Genomic DNA, 18,243 nt, shown 5'->3' with positions numbered 1-18,243 from the left:
GATATATCTCTCAAATGCATAAGAGATTTTGAATCTCTGTAAAATATTTTAGACTATGGTAGCGAAGGAAGCACCTCCTCTGAGGTCTCTTATTCATGTTTTGACAGATGATGAAATATTTGAATAAGAAGAAAGTTGTGAAATCCAAATATGTATTTTGCTAGTCTGATTTACATGCTGCCATGTCAGTAAGCCAGTGATTGCTGAATCTCATTTCTAAATGGGAAATATGATATCTGTGAGTATTACTAACAAGATCCCAAGGTACAAGAGAAAACTTATATGTGTATGTGTATACGATAAATCATGTGCACATGCACAGTTGAGCCTAACCTGGCATAGCTTATTATTTAAAAAGATGTGATATTCGGTTGAATATAATGTAGAAAAAACTGTCTCAGAATTTTTCAGTTCTTTACTTTTGACCGAGCTAAAATGTTATCCTGCAGCTAATATGTAGCTTCCACCTACTCTGGACAAAGGATCACAAGTCCTTTCTTTGCTTTGGGAATCCAACCAATAACTAGAATATAAAGTTGTAGTTTATTAGGGTTTTTCTGCTATTATCAGATTCTAGGAAGTAACTTTTTAAAGTAAAATTCAGCATTAATTTCTGTCTGAATTATGTACACACATAAACTAGGAACACAGATACATTATAATGATGAAAAAAAATTATTTCATCATAAATTAGGATAATATTTATAATGACAATATTTATATACCTATCAGGTAGTAAAGTGTATGTTTTGAAATTTGAATGTTTCAAATAAAGGATTACATAAAACTTTTAGGGTCTGTGCATTATAATATTTGGGACTCATGCTGAGATCTGTTACCTGATTATACCAAAGAATACAGCTTAAAGAATAAAAGGTATTTGGCATACTGAAGCCACTATCTGGCAAACCCAAGATGGAGAAGGATTTAGCAACATGTGAATGTCACTTATTGTTTCATTCCTCTGACTAATTAAAAATCTGATTAAATATCAATCAATATTAGAACTTCATAAAGAGATAATTCAGAAACACTATAAAATTACTTCTTTTTTATGTAAGCAAAACCTTTTCTGATGTTCTTCAAAAGCCTGTATACATGAAATTGAACTATAATTGTTTAATTTTTTTTTTCTGCTTTTGGTAGTGTCATGAAAACACACATATATGGGCTACTAAATAAATAATATATTTCAATTTTTGTCTCTTTGAAACTGAATTGCAGGCAGGAAGTCTTTACATTTATAGTTGCAATTTGGAATGTATTCTGGAATGTATGTGCCTGCTCTCTTTATTTCTCTTTCTTACTTCCCCTGCAATACATTGCTTGTGTGGCTTTGACATAACATGGTTGATTTTGCTTCAGATACTGGTGGGCACGGGATGACTGCAGAACCAAAACAGTGGTGGGAATTGCCATGCATAAGGGAGGAAGCATACACATAAAGTCAAGAGAATTTTGTAATGGTTTTTAGAGCAGTGTCTCCAAAACATGTGAATCCTGAGCTCCTATCTTTTTCTCAGTTCTGTCTGAGAAATGTATGAGAGTCTGCATGTACACAACACACTACTACTTGAAATATAGCTGTTGTCTGTCTGCATATGGATGGACTCAAAATACAATTTTTAGTCAGAACCTTCAAAAGATAACTATATTTTTTCCTTGATGATACTGCCATTTCATGAATTCTTTATTTAGGTAATAAAAACAGTGGCAGGTGAAAGTATGGTGGCTTCACCCAGTGCAGTTTTAGTACTGAAAATTTTATGATGCTCACTTCTGCAAAATTTGTAATTACAATTCTGGTCCTTAAAAGGGAAAGTTGTTTAGCTGTCATGGTAAATATGTCATGTACAACTGGCTGGCTTCTTCAGTACTCAACTGAAAATCATGATATGGCAGTGTTAAATTTATCTGGATGAGTAATTATGTGCAATGGTGTGGTGGCCTGACATAGGCTGGCCACTAGAACCTCAGCCACCTGAGGCAAGGTGAGAAAATTAAACAAACTTGTAGGTTGAAATAAGGACAGGAAGATCCCTAAATTATTACTGTCATGGACAAAGCAGACTCAGCTTAGGGAAAATAAATGCAATTTATTGCCAGTTAAAATATATTTTGATATTGAGAAGCAAAGACAAAATTTAAAACCCACCTCCTCCCACTCCTCCACTCCTTTTACCCACAATCCCCTTTACTCCCTCATTTCCAAATCATCTACCTGCTCCCCAGCAGCATCCTGAGCAGCAGCGGCGGATAGGTAATCAGTGCTGTGGTCAGTATGTAACAGATCTTCCTTGCTGCTCCCTCCTTCTCACCCTATTGCCCTGCTCCAGTGTGGGGTTCCTCCTATGGACTTTTGTCCTTCAGGAAACAGTCACCTCCCTCCTCCACCATGTTATTCACCAAGCTCTCATATGGGCTGCAGGCAATTTCCACTCTGGTAATCTAGAGAGACAGAGGAGGAAGGACCATGGTTAGAGGGACCACACAAAAAAGGGGAAACAGAGCACTTCTGTAAGCTGTTAAAGATATAAGTGATATATGGGCACTGAAACCAAATACATTTTAATAAATCCTAGGTCTTTAATAACTGGAGAAATGGAAGTTAATTGATATTTCTTTTGCCAATCCAGATGGTGAATGAAATATTTCAAAACATTTTGCTTTTATTATTCCTTTGTTATTTTTTTACTGCTCAAATAAAAAAAAAAAGAGAGGGAATTACTTACTGTTGAAGAAAATCAATGACTAAATGTGGAGCTTAAAATGTGGAGGTGCATTCTCAGATGTGATAAATTCACTTTCATTTGCTGAGAAAAGTTTTGTGGTTGAATTCTGTACTTGAGCTGATGCTTTTACATCCAGAGTGACACTATGGAATTAAATGAGGTTGTACCAGTGAAAAGGTAAAAAGTATTTTCTAAAACTCTTTAGAGTAAATAACCTTCTGGTCTTCTACTGTGGTTGATAAATTCAACAGCTTCTCTGATTTCTCAGCTCCCTAATTTTTTTGTGGAAATTCAGCGATCTTCAGGTCGCTGTTTGGAGACCCCTGAACATTCCTGCTTCTTTGTTTCAAGGAACATGTTGAATTGTGATCAAATTTAACTTTATGCTTGTATAAAATACATAGTCTTTCTTCAACTTAAAGTAGTGATGTATATGCAACTTTGGAAACTTTTACTTAGCCCTGACATGTGCACAGTTGAGAAAAATTACTTTAAAAGAAACAGATAGAAAAGATAGTGAAATTTAATTATTAATCTACTTTCCCTATACTTCTTTTTCTTTTTTTTCCCCTCCTTTACAAAAAGCAGATAAATTGCATTAATCTGGGAGATGAACCAATTGATCTTTGGCAAATATTACTGACATTATGTTACCAAAATTCCTCTAGGACATGCAAAAGTTGTTTTAATCATCACTTGGAATGACCATAAGTTTAGTTTAAACAGGATGCTATCTGTCAAAATATCCTTGACCTAGTTACTTTTTATTTATTTTTATTTTTTTATTTTCTCATTGTTTGCTCTTGATTTTGCTGAGGAAATGTCACCTTTCAAGTTACTGCTGAGAATATAAGAGTTAATTTGATTTTGAATTTGACATCAACACTATCTCCAATAGCCGCTAATGGCCAGGCTTTTCAGAGAGAAACACTGTGCAGGCTTTGTTAAGACATATGTTTTATCATTTTAGAATCATAGAATTGCCTTCAGACATTTAAGCTGAATTTTGATAATAGTGCAGATAGAATGCCACATAAGTAGTAATGTCACATGAGTGACATTTCCTTTAGTAACTGGAGATGCCTGAAAAGGTCTGATTAATTTTTTGCTTATGGTGGCAATATTAACTTTTCATTTACTGCTAAAATCCTCAAAGACCACCCAAAATGACAATCAAAACCATCATATACATTTTAAAAGTCAACTTGGAATGAAAATGGTCGTCTGGAAACTGGGAGTTAAAACATTAGGAATATAGTAACCAAACACTAAAGGAAAAAGTGAAAATTAAAGTTTAAAAATACCATTAGATGCTTCCCTGCATATTGTTCATGTATTCATTTCCTTAAATGAGTGAGGTTCTGCACATCAATAAATTGCACAGAGTCAGTTCTAGGATATATACACTGCTAACTGAAATAATCAAAGAAATTGAATTGTATAACATTCATAAAGAAAGAGACTTTATGTTAACTTCTTTATCACTTTATATCACTGAAGGGGAATCAGGGACAGACAAAGGTGATACAGAGACTCCATCGTCAGAAGGTATAAAAAAAGTACTTTATTATTAGAAATCTACAGTTCTTATAGAAACAATGGTGGATTTAAGACTTGGTTGGTTTTTGGAATCTTCACTCACTTATTGGTCAAGAAGGGACAACTCCCTCTTGTAAATGTCTTTGAAAAACAGAGATTGTCTGCTAGGTGCAGAGATTGAGAGATTCTCTGAGCTTTCTCACAGCTTCTCACAGCTTCTTAAGAAAATTTTAAGAGAGCTATGTCTCTCTCTGTTCAGAAAATATGTGATTACCACAACTTTATTCAAGAGAAAATGTGATCTTTAATCTGTAGTGTCCATTTGAATTGGAGTGCTTTCCTTAGCTCCTGCTGTAAGCTACATGTTAGAAAATACATTCATTTGCTAAGGCTGACTGAATATTGCTTACAGAGGTTGTGATTGGTCCATCTTTGCAGTTTGGAAAGACAGACTGAACAAATATCTTGTGATGGATTCTGAATTGCATAAATAGCTGATTTTGCCTTGAGGTAAAGGTGAGGTATCTTGCTGTGGTACATTCTGAGCTTCTGTGGTTATATTATATTCATGAGTTACTTGCAAATTATAACAGCAACAAAAGGCAGTGTGCGCTGGAGAGTAGGGAGAATGAAATACCTGAATTATTGTATGTGAAACAGTGAATGTGGTGTATCTGTCTTCCAATTATACTGGTTGTGTCAACACTTCCTTTTCTTTCCATTGCAAAGCAAATAGAGCTTGTGCTTATCTTGGTTTTGTTCGGTTTTTTCTTATAGTTGTATGATTAAAATATGTATGTACTGCATTTTCTAATTCAGTATAGCAATTAAGAAAGAAAGAAAAAAAGTATACAGTGATTTCAAACAATTAATTCCCAAGTTAAAAATTCTGGTTAAGTTGTTGCTCAACTAAACCTCTAACTAAAGGAAACTGTGGAAGTATTTGTTTAAAGGGTTGTCTCAGAGGTGTGAAAAGAGCATTAGGTGCTGCTTTCTAGGAGCTGAATATTTGTGTGCACAGAACAGGGCAATCAGAAGCAGGCAGAACACTAGTGCTGCATCACCCTTTTCTGCACAAGCTGACATGGCAAATCATACAGCAAAAGAGCATAATTGTTTTCTATTAGAGAGAAATTATAAATTTTCAGGTGCAAATCACCTGAATTTACTTCACTTCAAATATAGTGAATGTATTTGAAGACACGTGCAGCACTACCAATTTGATTTTATGTCATGTCTTTTCATAGGTGCATCCTGAATATAGTCCAGAAAAATCTTAGTTTTTTTCTGGTGTTAGGATTTGCTAGTGTGAATTGGACACCTCCTATCATTCAGTGAATAACTGAATGATTATGTAAAGAAAATCCATTGACTGTAAAAAAATCAAGGGTGGCTTTCTGCCTAATGAATAATTTGTTCTTAGTAGTGAAGGACACAATGTGTTTTGTGTATGGCACAACAGCACATTAGAGTCCTGTCTTTATTAGACAAAACTGCACAGTGCGGAATGCAAAATAAAGATGAAAGAAAAAATGTGATAATATATAGGATATGATTGGGATAGTCATATTAGCTCTCACATACATATGTTTCTCCAGATATATTTGTGAATGAAAGGGAAATTTAAGGCATATGAAGTAGTTCCGCTTTTTTTTCCTTCCTAACATGACTATTGATTACTTCAGGTTCCCAGGCTCTATATTAGTAAAGCATACTCTGAAGTCTGAACTTAGGAGTCAACTTCTCTTTTTTTCAAGTGATCCACTTCTGGAAGAGAAGCACAGAAATAAAATCATTTTGCAGCACACCTTATTGACACTCAGAGCTGTAAAAAGACCCTCATAAATACTGCACAGAATTGGAAGCAGAGGCATAAGAAAGGGAAGGACTAATCATTTCTTGTGCACTAAACTCTGATGATATCTTGATAATAATTTTGCAGTACTAGGATTACTTTGCTGGTATAATTTAGATATTAATAGTTGTATAATAATTTTCTTAATAAATATTCAATTCTCAATTCCAAATATCAATTCTCAATAATTCTTTATTGGTATTGCAATTCAGAATTCTGAGCAACTTAAACTGGCTCTTTATTTCTAGCTATGCACAAGAGGAACTGTTTATTGGAGAACTTCTGTTTTTTGATGGCATTTAGTTTCTATTTCTCAAATTATTTTGTAATTTTGAATATTTAATATAATTTTGAGTATTTTGATGTGATTAAAAATACTAGCTAAAATAAAATTTCAGAAATATTTATTGCATGAAGGTATGAGAAGAAGACCATGTATATTCTTCTTTGGACAGTTTCTACAAAAGAATTTCTTTACTGCTCTTTTGGCACTGTTTTCTTTACATTTTATAGGTTTATTACCCAGGACACATGTTTAAAGGAGATAAGGGGAAATATTTTTTGTAAATTACATTATAATAATGCTAGACTACTCTGTCTGCAGTGAATAAATTTTCATGGTATAAGATGCCTATCTGTTAAAGAAAAAAGCAATAGTTTTTCTGTCTCTACAGTTTCCTCTTCTTGGGAAGCAGCATGAGGTTAATAACAGAACAAACATCTACAATTTTGACATCTTTATGCAGGTGTACTGTATCCAAATTATGAGGTTTAAACAAAGGTAGCAACTTCTTTAATACAGTCTCCTATTATTCAGCAGGTCAATGACTGCTGTTTACTTTTATGGTCTCCCTTTTATAGACGTGAAAGAGGCTATGTTCCAGTGCACACCTGGTGTTCACTACATCCTTGGCATATCTTGACATATGTAGCAACTAATGAACTAATTCTACAAACGTCTTGAATGTTTTCTGAGACCTGAATGTTTTACATGAAACTCTCAGAGTTCACAGTACATTTCAAAGAGAGGATAGAGTGGTTTTGATGATAGAAATGATGTTTAGACACCTGCTTGGTTTAAGACAGAAACTGTACATTTGCATTTGTACATCTGATTGTGTGTCATTACCCTCTGTAATATGTTAGTGCTGAATACATAGTCTTTGTTAATGCTTTCATAGTGGTATTATGGAATCACAGAAAGGGTGATGTTAGAGACTCCTATGCAAGTCAGCTGTTCCAAGTTCCTGGATCAGAGCATGCTAAACTAGAGCAAGTTGTCCAGGCTCTATCCAGGTCAATATTGACTCCCTCCAAGGGTGGGGAGACTACAGACTCTAAGCAACCTGTTCAGTGTTGAGTCAGTCTCATACTAGAGAAGTATTTTATTTGTATTGAATTTCTTCATTTCAGTCTGTTCCTGTTGCCTTCTGTTCTGTCACTGAATTTGCTAGCTGTCTGGAGATCTTAGCTCTGTCTTCTTGATTCCTTCCCATTAAGTATTTTTCCATGAAGCTGAGATTGCTGTCTGAGAGTTCTCCAGTATGAACAGTCCCGGTTCTCTTAGTTTCTCCTCCTTGGTCTTTATTGTCTTTGTGTCTCTACACTACACTCATTTCAGAATGTCCATATGTCTCCTGAAGATAAGAGTCCTGGACCCAATATTCCAGGAGTACCTCACCAGGGCTGGTTAGAGGGGAAGGATCACATCCTTAGACCTGCTGACAGCACTTCTAATGGAGCACAGGAGACTGTCTGAACGCACACTGCTGGTTAATGCTCAACTTATGGTCCAGCAGGGCCCTCAGGTCCTTCTTGGTAGACCTGCTTTCCAGACAGCTACATCAACTATTTCTTGGTGTCATTCTTTCCCAGGCAGAGGTCTTTGAACTTCCCACTCTTAATTTCATAACCCATCACTTTCCCACTGAATCTCACCTGAAGTGTGGTGACCTGTGGTGATTTGACCTATCAATCACTCCTGCCTGTTTTCTATTTCTCAGCAGATATGCTGAGAGTGCAATTTGCCCATCATCCAGGCCATTAATGAAAATGTTGAATGGTGTTGGCCTCAACATACACTCCTAGAAGTCAGCAGTAAAGAATGACCTGCATCTAGATTTTCTGCAACTGATTGACTGTGGGTGTTTTAATTGCACTCCAAAATTTCTTCATTTATGTCTTGGTTTCACCCAAGATATACAGTTATGTTTGGGATAACACTACTATTAGGACTTGACAAAATTGCTCATACTTGAACCACATCTGAGTTATTCCATAAAAAGTTTGTATTTGGAAGACTGGATAGGATGGAAAATTTATAATAGCAAAAATTAGTAATATTAAACCAACTAGAATTAGAAATTAAAGATGGCCATATACAAGAAAATAGTTTCTTTATAAAAACATCATTGGAAAGAAACACCTATAAAAAGGCAAGGTACAATAAGGGTTATGTTTTGACACTGAGAAGGGCTTCTCTAGATCTCTTTAAAATATCAAGGTTCATTTCATTCCCTGAGCTGAGTCAAATTGACTTTGACATATAGTTCAAAGAAGGTTAAAACATTTTTACATTCCATTAAATTTTGGTATAATAGAGGTGTTCAAGGTGAGCTTTTCATATTGGTCTGTTGCAATTCAACTAGACACAGAACTTAACAGTTTAAGAGCGATTATAATTACTGGAAATAAGAAAATTTTATCCATGTACTATTCCCAAAATGAAAGCCTTTCTTTTTAAGAGATCACCTTTGATGAATAAATCTGCTTTGTTCAAGACTGCTTTGCTTTTTGAAATGTGAGAGTACTGAAAATGAATACCATAAGCAGTGTGTTAAAATGTCTCTTTATTCTGTTTTGCAATTTAAATTGTTCTATAAGACAAGTGAAAAAAACTACAGTCATTACATTTCCATACACCAATCAAGTAATGTAATCAGCATTTAGGTTTAAGAAGTGCATGTGGAAAATTCTCCCTTTTTTGTAGAGAACAAGTCTTGAATATTTCCAAAAGTACTTTGATCCTTTCCTAATGTCCTCAGTATGGCTGGATATGACAAACAGAGGTTTCTTGGCTGAAAATCCAATTTTGACCATGGACTATGGAAGTCTACACTCCAGATCTGATTTTGGCTATTTCTCTCTACAGAATACATATAATTTTTTTTCATCGTTCTACCTCTATAATTGAAATATGTAATGATTTAATGTCACTGTTGAGGCGGTCACGACATAAAGCAGAGACTACAAGCAATCTCAATTGGCAACACTTTATTATTGAACATGGCTGAATTTTATACACTTTCTAATTGTTTATGCTTCTTCTATCTTTACTATTGGCTACAATAAATCAACATAATACTATTGGCGAGAAGTTATAGTGACTTAACTAACTTTCTAAAAATGCTTCGTCTAGCTGCAAAGTTCTTTTATCTTTCTTCTCTCGGTCTCCTTGGTTACAGCCTTGGAGAGAGCTCCTTATCAGTTTCTTCTTACTTCTCAGCTTCTTCTTGCTCCTTTAGCTAACAGGCCTGCTGTTAGCCCCTTCCACAATTTTTATGATGCATTTTATTTATTAGAATAAATTTACATTTTGCAATATAGGTTATATATAAAATTAATTTTTAACAGTATTTCACAGAGATGAACAGAATTTTATTCTTCTGTGATCTTGCAATATAAAACCTTCATACTTGGAGATGAAAAGCTAGGTGATCTCTTACAGCATATATAGCCAGAAGACATATTTTTGGAAAGCAATAGTAGAGCCAAAACTTGTCCTGAAATATTAATTTGTTGCTTAATATTTAAGGATCTTCTGTGGGTTTGTTTGGTTTTAGGTCACTTTTGGAGAATTTTTTGGTTTTTGTTTGTTGGTTTTGGTTGGTTTTGGTTTGGTTTGAAGTTCTTTCTTGCTTAGCATTTTTTCTTTTCTTTTTTTTAATAACCTATTTTGACATACATATTAATTTTGACTAATATTTTCTTGGTTGTTGGAGACTAAGAAAATAAAATGGTAATATTTGTTCAGTTCTTCAGTGTTGATGATGTCAAAATTATTTCTTTGCTGGATTTTGTTTATTTTTATGAAGCATAAAGGCAAATAAAAATTCTGAGAATAATCTCTGTACAATTGATTCCTTTTTTTTCTGTAGAATTGTCACTTTAAACCTTAAAATATAGACTTTTATGCTTATATATGGCTGTCAGTGTGTTTTTTGCTATATTTTTCTCCATTTCTTCTAAAATATTTGTATATTTGTTGTTTTTTTTTTTTTTTACTGAGGTAGCATTGGAATAGTCTTCCCATCCACATGATGATGCTATGAATTTGCAGTGACAGCAGCAGACTACAGAATCTCTGGTTCATTCTAGGAAATGGTGCTAACTAGTGGTCCTGAGTGTGTAAGGTGTTGAATACTTGCCAAACTTGCTTTCAGGAATAGTTATATTTATCATTTCTTCACAATTCCATTCACTTCTCCCACCCCCAAAATGCTCTTAAAATGAGACTGCTATGAAATTAACCAAGTGAATGTTTTCAGACTGCCTAGGTCGATTCTGCCTAAGTCTTTTATTATTGGAGCCTTGAGGGCCAGGGCATGACTAGAAGCAGCAGCTGACAGACAGCTGTTTTGGGTAGTTGCATCTGGTGATATTAACTCCAGAAAGATACTGAAAAAGGTGAAAGAAGGTTATTGCTAATGTGAACATCCAGTTTCTGGTGTTTTTCTATACACTTTTGAGCGTGAAGAACTACATTCCACTGCCAAGAAAATTAGCATAATATTAGGTCAGGGACTTGTATGCAATTCAGCTCTTACAAAAAATAAAATAGAGCTGCCTTTTTAGGAAGATAAAACTTGATCATTCAATATGGGTTTTGGGAGCAGATATGGGAATAGATGGTTTTAGCTAAAAGGTTTCTTGTGAAGATTTGAACAGTATTTTTTTGAGATAGAATAATAGAACAGAATACTGAAATGTTGAGATAAAATGAGATGAGATTATATTATATTATATTATATTAGATTAGACCAGAAAATACCTCCAAGATCATCAAATCCAACCACCCTATCAATTTAACCATATCACTAAGTACCACATCCAATCATTTCTTGAATACTTTCAGGGATAGTGTTTCAGGATAGACTCCGCCACTTTCCTGGGCATCCTGTTCCAATGCTTTACCATCCCTTCAGTGAAGAAATCCTTCCTGATGTCCAGCCTGAAGCACCCCTGGTGCAGTTTGAGGACGTTTCCTCTTGTCCTGTCACTGGTTTCCTGGGAGCAGAGGCCAGCCCACCTGGCTACAATCTCCTCTGAGACGGTTGCCGAGAGCAGTAAAGGCCACTGAGTCTCCTTTTTGCCAGGCCAAAGAATGCCAGTTCCCTTAGTTGTTCCTCATATCACTTATTCTCTGGACTTTTCACCGTGTCCATTGCCTTTCTCTCGACTTGCTCCAGCACCTCAATGTTCTTCTTGAATTGAGGGGACCTGAACTGGACACAGAACTTGAGGTTCTGTCTCACCAGTGCTGAACACAGGGAGACAATCCCTGTCCTCGTCCTGCTGGTCCTCTGTTGCTGACACAGGCCAGGATGCCATTGGCTTCCTTGGCCACCTGGGCACACACTGCCTCGTGTTTAGCTTTAACCAGCACTCTGTGGTCCTTTTCTGCAGTTCTGCTTTCTAGCCACTCTTCCTCCAGTGATGCATGGGGTTGAAAACATTGAATCCTAGGATAATTTGAATCAACTTCGGTAAAGGACTAGGAAAACTGAACTATATATTTACGAATATGAGGAAATTCAGAGAATTTCTTTGTCTTGTTTTCAGTATGAATGCCAAAATATCTCTGTATGATCCATTTGAGCATTATGAACATGCTAAGTGTAGCCAAACCCATTGAGTCTGCTGAAACATGCGCAGATTACTGGGTTTTGAGTCAGACACAGGTGGGTTCTCCTGTTTATTGAATGATGAATCATATTCCTATTCATTTTCAGTTCTGACCAAAATAAGGACTCTGTAGACTGATTATGGGTTGTTCTGTACACCTGCTACTCTTTCAAAAATGCATTTTTAGTGAAGTGGATAAGAATTGACTTGGTTTCTGTTAAGGCTGAAAGAAAGTACATTTACTTTCTTTTGCCCACTGAAAAGGAAAAGCTTAATAGAATTTTGTTGTTCATATAAATGGACCACTTTTTTTTTAATATTTTAGAGGGTACTGATTGTTTCTGTGATGTTATAAGGCCTATTTTTAGTTAGAATAAAGACACTACGACATCTTCAATGCAGAATTGAAATACAGTGAAATTTCTGACCAAAAACCACTTAAATGTTCTCCAACACAGTCCTGGCCATCAACAGTGGCAGATATATATATTTTTTTTCCCTTTCTCTGGTTGGATTTTATTTACGAAATAAACTTAGAAGAGCACATAAATTCTAGTTTAAAACTTTGCTGCGCGGTGAAGCATATTCTCATTCTTCTACTCCAAAGAGCCAATCCTTATGATTATATTTTCAGGAAGACACATACTAGAAGGCTGGAGTTTTCTCAGAGTTTCTGCTAATTAATTTGTGTAGTATCTTTATCTTCAGTTATATTATTTATCATATCTTTTAACAGTCTATTATGGTGCACTTTTTTTTTTTTCATTATTTATAAAAGGATACAGATGTACTCAGAATAAATAAAATTGCACTTCAATGCTATAGAGCAATGTAGCAATTGTAATTTCTTCATAAAGTTTTCTTTGCCACCTACTCTTAAGTTATGTTAAATTTTTTTTTTTAAGTGGCTTACTGACAGAACATCAAATTCAGATGTTAAGGATGAGGAAATGAGAAAATGAGCTTTATTACATTATCCTATATGATTAAAGTCCAAGAGATATATAACACATACGTGATCATGTTATTAGAAAATTATACAAGTGAAGGCAACAGTGTAGTGCATTAGGGTGAGTTACTCTCCTGCTTCAGATATCTAAGGTGCTTTGTTCCTCCACTTATTTTATTATGAATGTCTTCTTTTTGAATACTAAAGCTGGCCTTTTGCATTGTGGATTGTACTTAGTTTAGACTTTGTTATTTTCACTGTTGTGTAACATTATCTTTCAAGTGCTTACTGTCACTGAAAATTCATCTTGTCACTTGTCAGCCTATATTTTGATAATACAGGTGTCAAATGCTGCCAGGTCTTTTATTTATACTAGATACCTCTACCTCTTTAGAAACCTTTGAAACCTGAGTCAGTACTTAGGGTCTAATCTGATTATACATTTAGGGTATTTTAAAATTTTTTCGAATGTAAAGGTTTTCATAAATAAATCAGGAGTATACTAATTATTAGAATACTAATAATGAACAATTCTCATATTAATCTGAGAAAAAATTTAAGGCTTGTAGATTTTATTTAGGTATTTGTTGTGTTTCCCTTATGTTCTCTCAGTTTTAATTTCCTTTACTTAGTGGAATAGAGAAAAGAAATTATAATTAATTTGAAGATTTAGGCTGTTTTTCAAATTTGAGGATATGATATAATTTTTTAATTGTAAAATCCTGTGACTCCAAAAATATAAGAATATGTTTTAAAAAATGAAGAAAAAAAGGGGAAAAGTAATGTTGTAAAAAATGGCTACTCATATTAAGGGGTTTGATCTAATATATTTTTTCCTGAGACAGTCATTCAATCTTATGTATTTTCAACTGTACATTTATTTAGTATTTAATTATAGTGAGGAAGTTTGTTTCCCTGTCCTGTAATTCCAGGGGTGTTTATAGGAAATTCTTGACTTGGACTGAAATCCCTTTCGATTAACATTAAAATTTGAGAGAAAGAATGAAATTTTAAAATTTATTATTTTGGTATTTATCATAAGAATTCTGAGTGCATAGGTGGCATCAACTGAATCTTGCGGAAATGACTGACAGAGTGTCATTATGAATTGTACCCAGTTAAGTTTGAATTGCAAGTATGATACACTTTTAGGAAGCCTTCAAAACATTGTGACACTTGAAGGCAGGATATCCTTGCATGTTGTTGTTGAATGAAATCCATGCTTCTATCTTGGTTTGTTCCTAAGAAATCCTTGTGTTGATAGATTGTGAAAAAATAATAGTTTTCCTGAAAGATAATATTTCTACTTTTTTTTCCATCTGTTAAATGTGATGTATGTATTGTCAGGCACACCATCAAGAACATTATGCATTAGTGTTTCACTTTCTTAGTCACTTAAATGTCTAATGTTAATTGCTAATTAGTGTCATCATCAACTTTTGTTTTTACAATTACAAATAGATGATTTTTGTTGAGTGGCTGTCAACATGTCTGTTACAGCAGCTTGTTTCTGTTCATCTAAGAATATTCAGTAGTGAATGAAATGAGTAAATGTAAAAACCTATGGGAAAGGTTGATCTGGCCTAACTGAGATTTATTATTACAGTTCAGTGTGTTTGTAACAGGTCTGTTTACTTGTAGAGCTGCATGAGCAGCTATGTTCATTTAGGAAAATTCCTTATTCGATGTAAGGAAAGCTTTGTGAAAATCAGGCCCTCTGTGTTTATACAAAAGTTCACACCCTTAGATTCAAGACTTCTTATAAATGTCTTTAACCAAATAAATTGAAGCAAAATGAAAATCAGACCCATGGCCTTCCTTGCATAGTTTTGTTTTGTGTGACTAACAAAGCAGAATACCATTAATTTAGCATGATCCTTTATGATTTTAGAATTTTTCCATTAATTTGCTTCCTACATGCATGGAAATATATGTTTTGTTTCAGTGAGTTTTCTATCTTTCTCACAGCAAATAATTTGGGCATATTATTATGCCTGTTTCCTGTGGACCAGAATTCAGTGAATTCTGCTTTAGAGATAAAATCCCCAGTCTCCCCATTCTAGAGATTAAATGGACAAAACAACCCAGATTATTTCTCTGCTTAAAACATATTGTGGACAGTATGGAAAAACTCTAGCCTTTTGTACTGATACCATAAATATTTTAACACTCTGTTTTCCCTTCGGATAACTTTGTAATTAGAAAAAATAATTTAACGGGTATTTGTCTTTCATAGGGTGTATGTGTAAAAGTTTTTTGCAACAGAGATCCCTTGTGTTCCTTTGTCTTTTTGTTTATGAAAATATTTTTTTGATACAGTTAACTAGGAAAACAGTTTTCTATTGATCTGTAATCAGCACAAATTAATCCACAGAAAACTCATGACTAAAGAAATTCATTTTAAAATCCAAAATGAAATTCCACTAGGAACTGTTAATCTTTAAAGTACTTATATAATGTGTTCTGTAAGCAATACAAGATTTTGAGTAAATGCATCTTGAGAATCATTCACATTTGGCATATACAAGACATACTTTTTTTGTTTTCTCTCTACCTTTACATGTATCTATGCTTGAATGGTTCATATATGTTAAGTGCACTCTATGTAGTGTGGTTCCATAGTACAGGCTTGACTTAAATATATTTGAAACTTGTTTGCCCTTACGGTCTTTTCAGAGAATGAATGAGGAATATGAAGAAAAATATGGTGCTCACCCTAGTGAACTTTTAAAACTGTCATGATGAATAGAGGGGATGCATAATTTGGAAGGTAGTAAAACTAATAAACATTCTCCCATATTTATTTCTTCCTCTGATTTCAAGCAGGAGGAATGGCATAGACTTTGTGGTGGGAAAAAAGAAACAATAAAAACCCACAAAAACCAGATGCTGTTGAAAGCTGAAGCCATCAAAATGCAGGTAGAATCTTCTGGAAGAAATTTCAAATCCTCCAGAATCCTACACAGCAAAACCATCTAGAATCCAAATTATAAGATAAAGTGAGAGAGAAAACTAATTTATTTCATAGCAATAGCTAGAAACTCTGTGTTTGATATGAAATTTAATTGCATGACCATAAGACAAATGCACCAGTACGAGCAAAAGACAGGACTCCTATGTAAAAGCACCTTGAGGTATTTTCAGCTTTCCATTAAATTTTTTCTAAAGTTCAAATGTTTTATTGCTGTAAACTAATCAGCATGCAGGTGATGTCTCAACCTAATCTTGCAATAATTGAACTGGGAAACCCTTTGTTCCTCAATCCACTTAGCTTTGCAGGTGCAAATTTTGAAGCTTAATTGAGACAGTTTAAATGCAAGTGCATTTAAAGGTATCATTAGAGTTAGACATTTTTTTTTCTCCTTTTTTCAAGAAATGGGAAATAATTTTTCAGAGGAAACAGGTCAGTATAGTGTTTGACTTCAAAATGAACACACCAAAATGAACCTAACATAACACATAAATGAATGTGGTTTTCACTTTTCAAAGTGAAAAACAATCCATTAAGAAAAAGGAAAAATTATAAAAAATTTGTGATGTGGGCGCAAATTACCAAGAAAGGCCATCATGACATACTGTTAAGATAATTAATTTACATCTATTAATTCAATTAGAAACGAGAAAATTTACTCTGAAAGAAAACAAACCAAAAATATTTACTATGAGGTTAAGGGATTTTTTTCAGAAAATATGTGCTTATTAGTAGAAGAATTGTTGGTGAATATACTATGCATAAACGTTTATTAATATGATTAGTTTTTGGTAATGCTTCTGTGGTGTATCCCTTATCTGTAGCTTTTGACATCTGTAATAGTTGTAAATAGCTGTGCTAAAGATGTATTTTATTTGCTGTTATGAAGATAATGCATTTTTAATCACCACAGAATTTCAGATCTTAATCTGTAGGTATGAACTCCTGGTCTTCTAAGGAAATTAACTGACCTTACAGTAGTTGTACATGAGACTGCAAGCTGACCCACCTGGATCAGACCAGACATGGATCATTACCTATGGACTTATTTTAGATCAGCTGCAAATCCTTTATCCTCCAATCATGTCAACAGAGCTCAATCCCAGTGCAGAGGTTACTAGAAGCAGATGTAAAATTTCTAGTAAGTATATTTACTTGCTTGAAAAATATGACTTTGCTACCAAATTTTCATTGGAAATCCTGAATATCTCTGATACTTTTGGTACTGTGCAGATCTAAACTAGAAGGGGCTATGTTGTAATTATATTAATGGTTCAAACTGGATTACCATCATCTTTGATAAAAACTACCTTTTTATCTTAAATGAAAGAATCCTTGCAAAAATCCAGATATGTGTATGCATGTAACATGCACATATTTTATGTTTTTTTTAGTTCTAAGCTTACATCACTATCTCAATTTGACACTGAGGAAGACAACTTATAAGGAGAAGGTTGCATTAATGTATTGAAGTGAGGGCAGAAATTAATTGAGCATTTTGGCAGCGTGTATAGAATCTTATTTGAAAATATGCATGGAATAATAGAAAGGTATTAGGGAGAAAATGTATTTATTGCAATAGTTATCCAAGTATCACTACCTCAAGAGAAGGCTTGCTAATATGGCATAAAAACGGCAGTCTTCAACAGATTTTGTTGATATTTGAAGTGGATTTAGAACAAATAAAACTTTTATTTTTAAAATATTTATTTTATTTTTTAAAACTTTATTTTAGTTAAGTTATCGAAGGCAGGTGCCATGTTGAAAGAGAGTTCTAGTTTTGGTGTGGAAAAAGTAAAATATTTCTGACAGAAGTGTTAATTTAGACAGTTCATATCTTTGAAGGCTTTCTGACACTGCAAAACTACTATTGAAAATTTAAGGTGAGCATTTATTTCTAAATGCTCAGTAATTACAAATATAAAGGTGTTTTGAAATGTACATTTTCAGACATAATTAGAATGTTTGGGAAGTCAGTGAGATTTCGAAGAATGTTGCATCAAACATATCGTGTTTGCCATATGTAGAGTAAAACCAAAAAACCCCATTTTAGATATTGTTTGAGAAATAATGTCATCAAAGCACTGATTTTTAAAAATTGCTATAAATGAAAAGGTGTTTATACTTTACAAACATTGTAGTCTGATCCTAATGTATTCAGACAGAGAATCAGAAAAATCTGATATACATAATTTAGATCAATGTAATCTCTTTTTTCAGTTTGACTTGCAGTCCTCTGCCATGTTTTATTAATGTTTATCAGAGAACTAAGCTTTATCAATCTGTTATGAAT

The 18,243-nt window shown here is 33.9% G+C and overlaps 1 protein-coding gene across 2 annotated transcripts in view; it reads left to right on the top strand.

Moving 5' to 3' along the window:
• Window positions 1–18,243, top strand: part of LINGO2 (leucine rich repeat and Ig domain containing 2) — a 490,090-nt gene that overhangs the window by 45,557 nt on the left and 426,290 nt on the right. The gene's annotated exons all lie outside the window — the stretch shown is intronic.

The sequence above is a fragment of the Molothrus aeneus genome, chromosome Z, assembly GCF_037042795.1.
Source record: "Molothrus aeneus isolate 106 chromosome Z, BPBGC_Maene_1.0, whole genome shotgun sequence".
Classification (NCBI taxonomy): domain Eukaryota; kingdom Metazoa; phylum Chordata; class Aves; order Passeriformes; family Icteridae; genus Molothrus; species Molothrus aeneus.
This window is presented reverse-complemented; position numbering and strand designations above follow the sequence as displayed.